Raw genomic sequence first — 6,907 nt, forward strand, 5'->3', positions numbered from 1 at the left:
CATCTTAAAAGTGCTTTTATCTTTTGCCTCATTGAGGCATTAGATTTAACTGTTAGTAGATCTGATCGACAATAAATTAACTGCACAATGACCCCATTTGCTTTACTTAGTTACTTAAACCTAAGAGAGGCTGTAAAATAAACATCAAGTGATGAAGGTGAATGTACCTGTTGAGGACTGTCCTGTGGACACACCTGCATTCGCCATGGGCAGTCATTGCCTCCGTAGTCGTAAGTTATTTCTTCACCTTCTTTTATGTCTTTTAGAGCAAAAAGACACAAGTATGGGCTTCCCTCCACCTCAATTTTTTTCATCCGGCAATTTGGATGTCTGTGTTCATCGTTCACTAGGCGGCCAAATGAATCGTCTTCTCTGGAGGCATCAATACTAAGAATGGACAAAGAGATGAGAGTAAAATAAAAACACTTTTACTTAAAAATAATGTTATTACATTATTAAATGGCAGACATCGATTGTGCAGTCAATTTTAACAATTTATACAAATTATATAAAGGCATGTACCAGAGATAAAGGTGCACTTACCACCATGTTTTCCCTCTCCACTTGAAGAGAAAGAAAAATTCAGCACAGGAGGGGTGGTACACTTTCCTCCTCCTCTGCGCTTCAGCATCATCTATGAAATCACCCCTGTATTCAACCACAAAATCTCCTTTGCAGAATGAACCTAGTGCGAACAATCCACGTCCTGCAAGAAAAAAATTAAAGGAAATTTTGATCAAAACAAGGAAGCAAATCATGTACTACAATGGATCATCACTGATGCTGGTTGCTAAGGAAGATGCTTTGCCTAGCAACTGTTGCTATGAAAATGGGTACACCAAATCTATGATCATACAGTATCTGTATACTACAGACTCCAAGCTTTCATATGGTATATAACAAGCTATGATAACCAACTGCAGAATAGCTGTAGAGGCCTTGGCAGTTTACTACATAGAACTGAAACGTATTTGGGGTCATGTACAAAATGATGTAAAAAGTATAGTAGGAATGAGTTGTATTACTGTTACCACTCAAGTTCTTATTCAGGACATCTTGAAGGTTAAAAAAAGTCATGTGGCACTTTGGAAAAGCGGTCTGGATTCAGACATCATAAAACAATGCAATCGCAGAGGAACTGTATCACTGATGCTGGTTGCTAAGGAAGATGCTTTGCCTAGCAACTGTTGCTATGCAAATGTGTACACCAAATCTATGATCATATCTGTATACTACAGACTCCAAGCTTTCATATGGTATATCATGAGCTATGATAACCAACTGCAGCATGGCTCTAGAGGCCTTGGCAGTGTACTACAACATAGAAATAAAATGCATAGAGCATTCTGGGGTCATGTACAATATGATGTAAAAAACATAATGGGAATGAGTTATATTACTGTTACCACTCAATTTCTTATTCAGGACATCTTGAAGGTTAAAAAAAGTCATGTGGCATTTTGTTGTGGGGGGGGGGGGGGGGGGGGGGGGGGCGCATGGTAGACCCTCCTGGCTCCCCGCCTATAAGACATCATCTTACCTTTCACTGCATTGATGAATTTCACCTCCAGTTTCCATGTCTTGTCGGTCTTTAAACCAACATGGTGGCAGGCATCTTTAACAGGACTGAGCCTGGGCGGCATTTCAAACTGAAGAGAAATTAATAAAAGTCAGACTAGGCCCAGACTAGGCCCAGTTAAATGCCTGGCTCTGCTGCCACGTGCGCTCAGCCACCCCCCAGCCAAGGTGGACTTCAACTTGAAGAAGCCTACAGTCTACGCCGGAGAAACTGACTCTAAAAACTTAAGCTGCTCTCAGAAGATTATTGTAGCCCCCAAAAGCATAAAGTCACAGCACGATGATGTTAGCGTTCACACTGCAGCATCACCTCACGTATTATTTGCTGTTGTCTGTGCGTTGCACCTGTAGCATGCCGAGCTGTTGGAGCTAACGCTAGCTGCAACAGCTCGGCATGCTACAGGTGCGACGGTAGCATCACGGCATCACGGCTATTTTCTCTAGTTAAATGACATAAGTTACATACTATATTGACTAAACAGAGCATTTGACACGGTGCAACGTCGACTTCTCACTTGGCTTCTAACATTATCCGTTTACTTTCTACATGTGCATTAACATTAACTGAATAAATCTATCCTGGTTGCCGAAAAATTCGCCTTCAATAGCCTTCAACAACAACAACACACGATAGTTTGAATAAATGAACAAATATAAACTGCTATATTTCAATAAAATGATTAATACATACCGAAAAACGCCGCTGACCACGAACTCAAGACAGCTCCGGGTAATCATCCGACATCATCATTGACCGCAGGTTGAACCGATTTCAGAATAAAAGTCCACCAGCGGAAGTGCCGATTTCAGGCAATTTAAAGGGGAGAAGTTCAAAGTTCTTTATTCAAAGTTCTTTATTTATTAAAATCCAGAGTCCCCCATTTGGGGGACTTGAAGACATGCATAACAATAACAGAGCCCCCAGTGCACTGATTATGAAAGAATATGGTCATATTATATGTCAAATTAAACAGCAGAAGCTGGGCTACAACGTGTAAAAACCATGTTTATATGACCCAAACACAGCCCAAACACTACTCAAACAAACAACTAGACATCAAACTTCATAAAGCACCTCTGTGTGGACCCAGTCGCCACATTTCTGGCTCGTATACTACTGTACATAATGCAAAACACATCAGCGACCTCTCATCTGAACGTGAACATCGGGGCGTCCCCCAACAACAGCAGCTAGCAGCAGCAGCTAGCAGCAGCACGGCAGAGGGAGAAGCCAACAACCAGCAAAGTCGAGCAAAAACAGACACTGCGTGGCCAAAACATGGTCGTACATTTGCTCTTACCTTTGCTGTTTTGCCGTGAAAAGGTTGTGTTATGGGTAAATCCACAATATTTCCAGTTGAACTCTGCCTAGTGTTTACATCTGAACCAGCCGGGCCGAAATCCGACGGCGCTAGGACCCTGTACGGAAGCCTGCACGGAGCCTGACGGAGCGCATACAACCCCACGTTGGCCTGTACGTGGATCTGCTGATCTGACTGGTTCATGGCTGTCACATGGCTGCCAGTGCGGCCAATCACATCGACCTGGGTCTAGCGTCATTCCTCTCTCTCTAATGGTCACAATGAGCCGTCGATCACTCGAATCGACCACTCCGCTGCAGAGATAGAGGCTGAAAGCCAAACCCACCCAAATAAGCTGCAGCAGAGTGCAGCAGTGCGCAGAGACACTGAATCCACTATGTTAGTTATTTCCAATCGGTTCCAGTAGATTTATTTTCAGTTAGTTTATCCAAATTGTGTGAAAATAAAGATTAAACAATAGTTTATAGTAGCAGGTGGTTCCAAGCTGTGCCAAAAATGGACATTTTGGAAAGTTCGCCTAGATATTTTGTAGTAAAATCTCAATCATTTTGTCCTGCTTCAATTAATCAGAATCAACCACTGCAGAGACAATGTTCACATGTTGTACAATGATTTTATAAGGAGTTTGAGCTTCATCAGCATTATTCTAAAGGGCACTCATCAAAAATATGATTTTTTTTTTAGGCGAATATTAATTTTATTAATTTTTTTCTGTGTGTCATCTTCATTTACTCTTCACCAGTAACAGATATACTGAAATTTACACATTTCAGCAATTCCTCATTTTTTTCCCTTTACTATGACACCAAAAGTATTCAAATAGACCTTGTGGTTGCAGAGATATACTCATTTTATTATGGATATGCAATTTTCGAGAAAAGGCCTAAAAAATAGGCTGGATTTTTTATTTGCCATTTGTGCCTGGACTAGTAGTCCAGGCAGGTCCGTGTACTTTGCGGCCATTCGATTTTCAATTAGAAATCAAAAATCAAAAAATGAAAAAGTGATAGATTATTTTGTTTTTTGTTTTTTAATCTAACACAAAAAATTTAGGCTTCGATCAAAAATACGAAATGGAAAAACAGGCAGCAGGACTGAATTTGATTTTAATATTTAATTTGTGGGGTTTACGTGACCCGGAAGTTGGCACGCAGTCACAAAGATCATACATTTTTAGAGACGTGATCCGTGGAGCTGGAGGGTAAAACATTGGGTCAAGGACAAGACGGGACACTGCACAGAGCAGCAACCACCAAGACCTGTCAACTCACTGGTCATTAAATTAGACACGTCGCCGCCGCCCTCTCCCCCCCTTACCGGCTACCGTTCTCAAATAAAAGCTGGGACTCAACCAGACTCTGGTCTCCTATAGGGCCGGGTCTGGCTCCAAGTTTGAGCAAATAGGTACATGAGCAAAGACCCGACCAGGTCCGACCAGTGTTGGAGCCTGGACCCGATGCGGCCGGACTCACGAGCATTAATTCTTTATTAATTATAAAAAAATATAAAAAAAAAAAGAAGAAGAAAAAAAAAGAGAAGCCCATATAGCCTAGTTGTGTTCATAGAGACGTGACAGGTGGGGCCAGACAAGCTGGTGATCAGCTGTGGTCATTGAATTGTTAGACACTATAGGCCTAGGTCATTTCAATTTGCGCGTCTGTGTTTTTTCCTTTTTAAAATAGGCTCATTATATGCGGATTGAGACTGAGCGAGTGAGCAATAAGCGCGAGAGAAACAGCTGGTGTGCACCAGATGCAGGTTGACCAGCAAAAACTGAAACGAGACGGTTAAAGAGAGGAAAAACACGGAATATACAATAGGCCTATATGTCCAAAAGACATGTCCGGTCGTCACGACGTGAACGAGGGAGGATCTGATGGTGGCTCAGGTTTAGTGATGAGGAACTGTCACTGCAGCTGCACAGGTGCCAGCAGCTGCTCCAAACAGACACGTTACAAACTTTATTTTGAAGGGACAGATTAGATGTTGATTTTGTTAACAGTGACTTTATTGCACCCAAACATTAAGCATATAGCCTATCTGTCGGCTGCTGTCTTATCGTTTAATCGACCCCCCACAATATTTGTTTGCAGAATGTTGTTGTTGCTGTTGCGGCTGCGATATTATTCAGAGGATCTACGAGGGGGGGGGGGGACGCTTCACCTCCTATGACATCTATACTTTTAAAGCTTTTATCTTGGTTTAGGTGAGGGATTCTCCAGGCAGGGACTGTTTTCAATGACTGAAATGCTGCCGGAAAAAAAAAAACAGCGGTGAGAGCTGGATGTGATCGCTCAAAACGTGACAGTGTCTTAATGACCAGTGAGATGACCTAAGTCTTCGTGGTTGCTGCTCTGTGCAGTGTCCGGTCTTGTCGCTGAACCAATGTTTTACCCTCCAGCTCCGTGGATCACGTCTATGAAAACTATGAATGATCTTTGTGACTGCGTCTCTTGATATCGCCAAACTTCCGGGTCACGTAAACCCGACCAATTAAATAGGTCCTATTAAAATCAAATTCAGTCCTGCTGCCTGTTTTTCCATTTCGTATTTTTGATCGAAGCCTAAAATTGAAATATGAAAAACCAGACATTTTTTCGTTTTTTGTGTTAGATTAAAAAACAAAAAACAAAATAATCTGTCACTTTTTCATTTTTTGATTTTTGATTTCTAATTGAAAATCGAATGGCCGCAAAGTAGGCACATAGGAACTCTTGTGCAGGCCCTCTGAGTCAATAAATAGAAAGAAATAAATAGAAAAAAAAGAAAGAGACAAATGTCATTCAAAAAAGTGATCCAAAGTGGAAAAATCAAGGAATCAAAAAAATAAAAATAAAAAATATATAAGAGATCAAATGTTCTGTTTTGCCATCAGTCTGACTGTAGCGGGGAAGAAGCTATTAAAAAACCTTGCTTTTTTTGTAGAGATACTGTCCACTCTACTGTGTCTCAGGTGTGCAGTGCTTGTGTCTGAGCAGAGAGTAAGCTGGATGGAGTGGGTCTTTAATGATTCTCTCTGCTCTCTTCTGGCTGCGCTGCACATACATTGAGTTCATGGAGGGAAGTGTTGTGCCTATAATCCTCTCTGCAGTCTTGATGACTCTTTGCAGAGACTTCCTTTCAGCCTGCGTGGTGTTGCCATACCAGACAGTGATGCCTGTGGTGAGGATGCTTTCTACTAGTCCTCTGTAGGCCTGGGTGAGAGGGCGGTAGTTCAGTCCAGCCTTCCTGAGTATCCTAACAAAGTACAGCCTTTGCTGGGCTTTTTTTACTATGGATGTGGCGTTCAAACTCCAGCTCAGGTTTGATGTTAATTGCATGCCTAGGAATTTAAGGCTTTCGGCCCTTACCACCTCTGTCCCTTTTATGTGCAGAGGCTGTAGGGGAGGAGGATGCTTTCTGAAATCCACTATCATTTCCCTCGTCTTGTCGGTGTTGAGGATGAGATCGTTTGTCTCCCCATAGTCAATGATGTAGTTTACCACAGACCAGTTTATCACAGAAGTGAACTGTCCCTTGATTTTCTTGATATTTGTATGTCCATTCCATTAATTAAAATTTTGATATCTGTATTTTTTAAATTTTTTATTTAAGTTTATTGGACATAATCACTGTTATGTCTGCCGTGCGTGTGTCCCTCCTTTCTTTCTTTCCTTCATTTTTCCTTTTCTTTCCTTCCTTCTTCCCCCTTTCTTCCTCACCTTTCTCTCTCTCTCCTTTCCTTTCTTCTTTCCTCCATCCCTTTTTGGTTCCCTTTGCGTCTTTCCCTCTTGACCCAAAGACAACAAGAGGGTTAAGAAGAAGAGATGTTCCAATCATGTTTTTTGGAACCAATCACCGATCCGATACTGCTGCATATTGCTGATCACTGATCACTGAAGCGTTGAATCCATATATTATCCTATTTATTGTGTAGCAGCATTTAAATATGTAATCATTCTTCTTACACAGCATTGACATTGTATATTGAGTATAAAAATTAGGAGATGAGAAAGTATTATGAATTC

The 6,907-nt window shown here is 41.5% G+C and overlaps 1 long non-coding RNA gene across 1 annotated transcript; it reads right to left on the bottom strand.

Annotated features, from left to right (window-relative positions):
• Nucleotides 1-201: 201 nt before the first annotated feature.
• Nucleotides 202-2,307, bottom strand: LOC146980238 (uncharacterized). The gene is made up of 4 exons (XR_015036815.1): nucleotides 2,270-2,307; nucleotides 1,541-1,649; nucleotides 544-706; nucleotides 202-387 (listed from the first exon to the last, which is right to left on the bottom strand). It is a non-coding gene; the product is annotated as an uncharacterized LOC146980238 (long non-coding RNA).
• Between the last annotated feature and the right edge of the window lie 4,600 nt (nucleotides 2,308-6,907).

This window comes from Trachurus japonicus, chromosome 10, assembly GCF_045865225.1.
Source record: "Trachurus japonicus isolate A0001 chromosome 10, Traja_1.0".
NCBI classification, from domain to species: domain Eukaryota; kingdom Metazoa; phylum Chordata; class Actinopteri; order Carangiformes; family Carangidae; genus Trachurus; species Trachurus japonicus.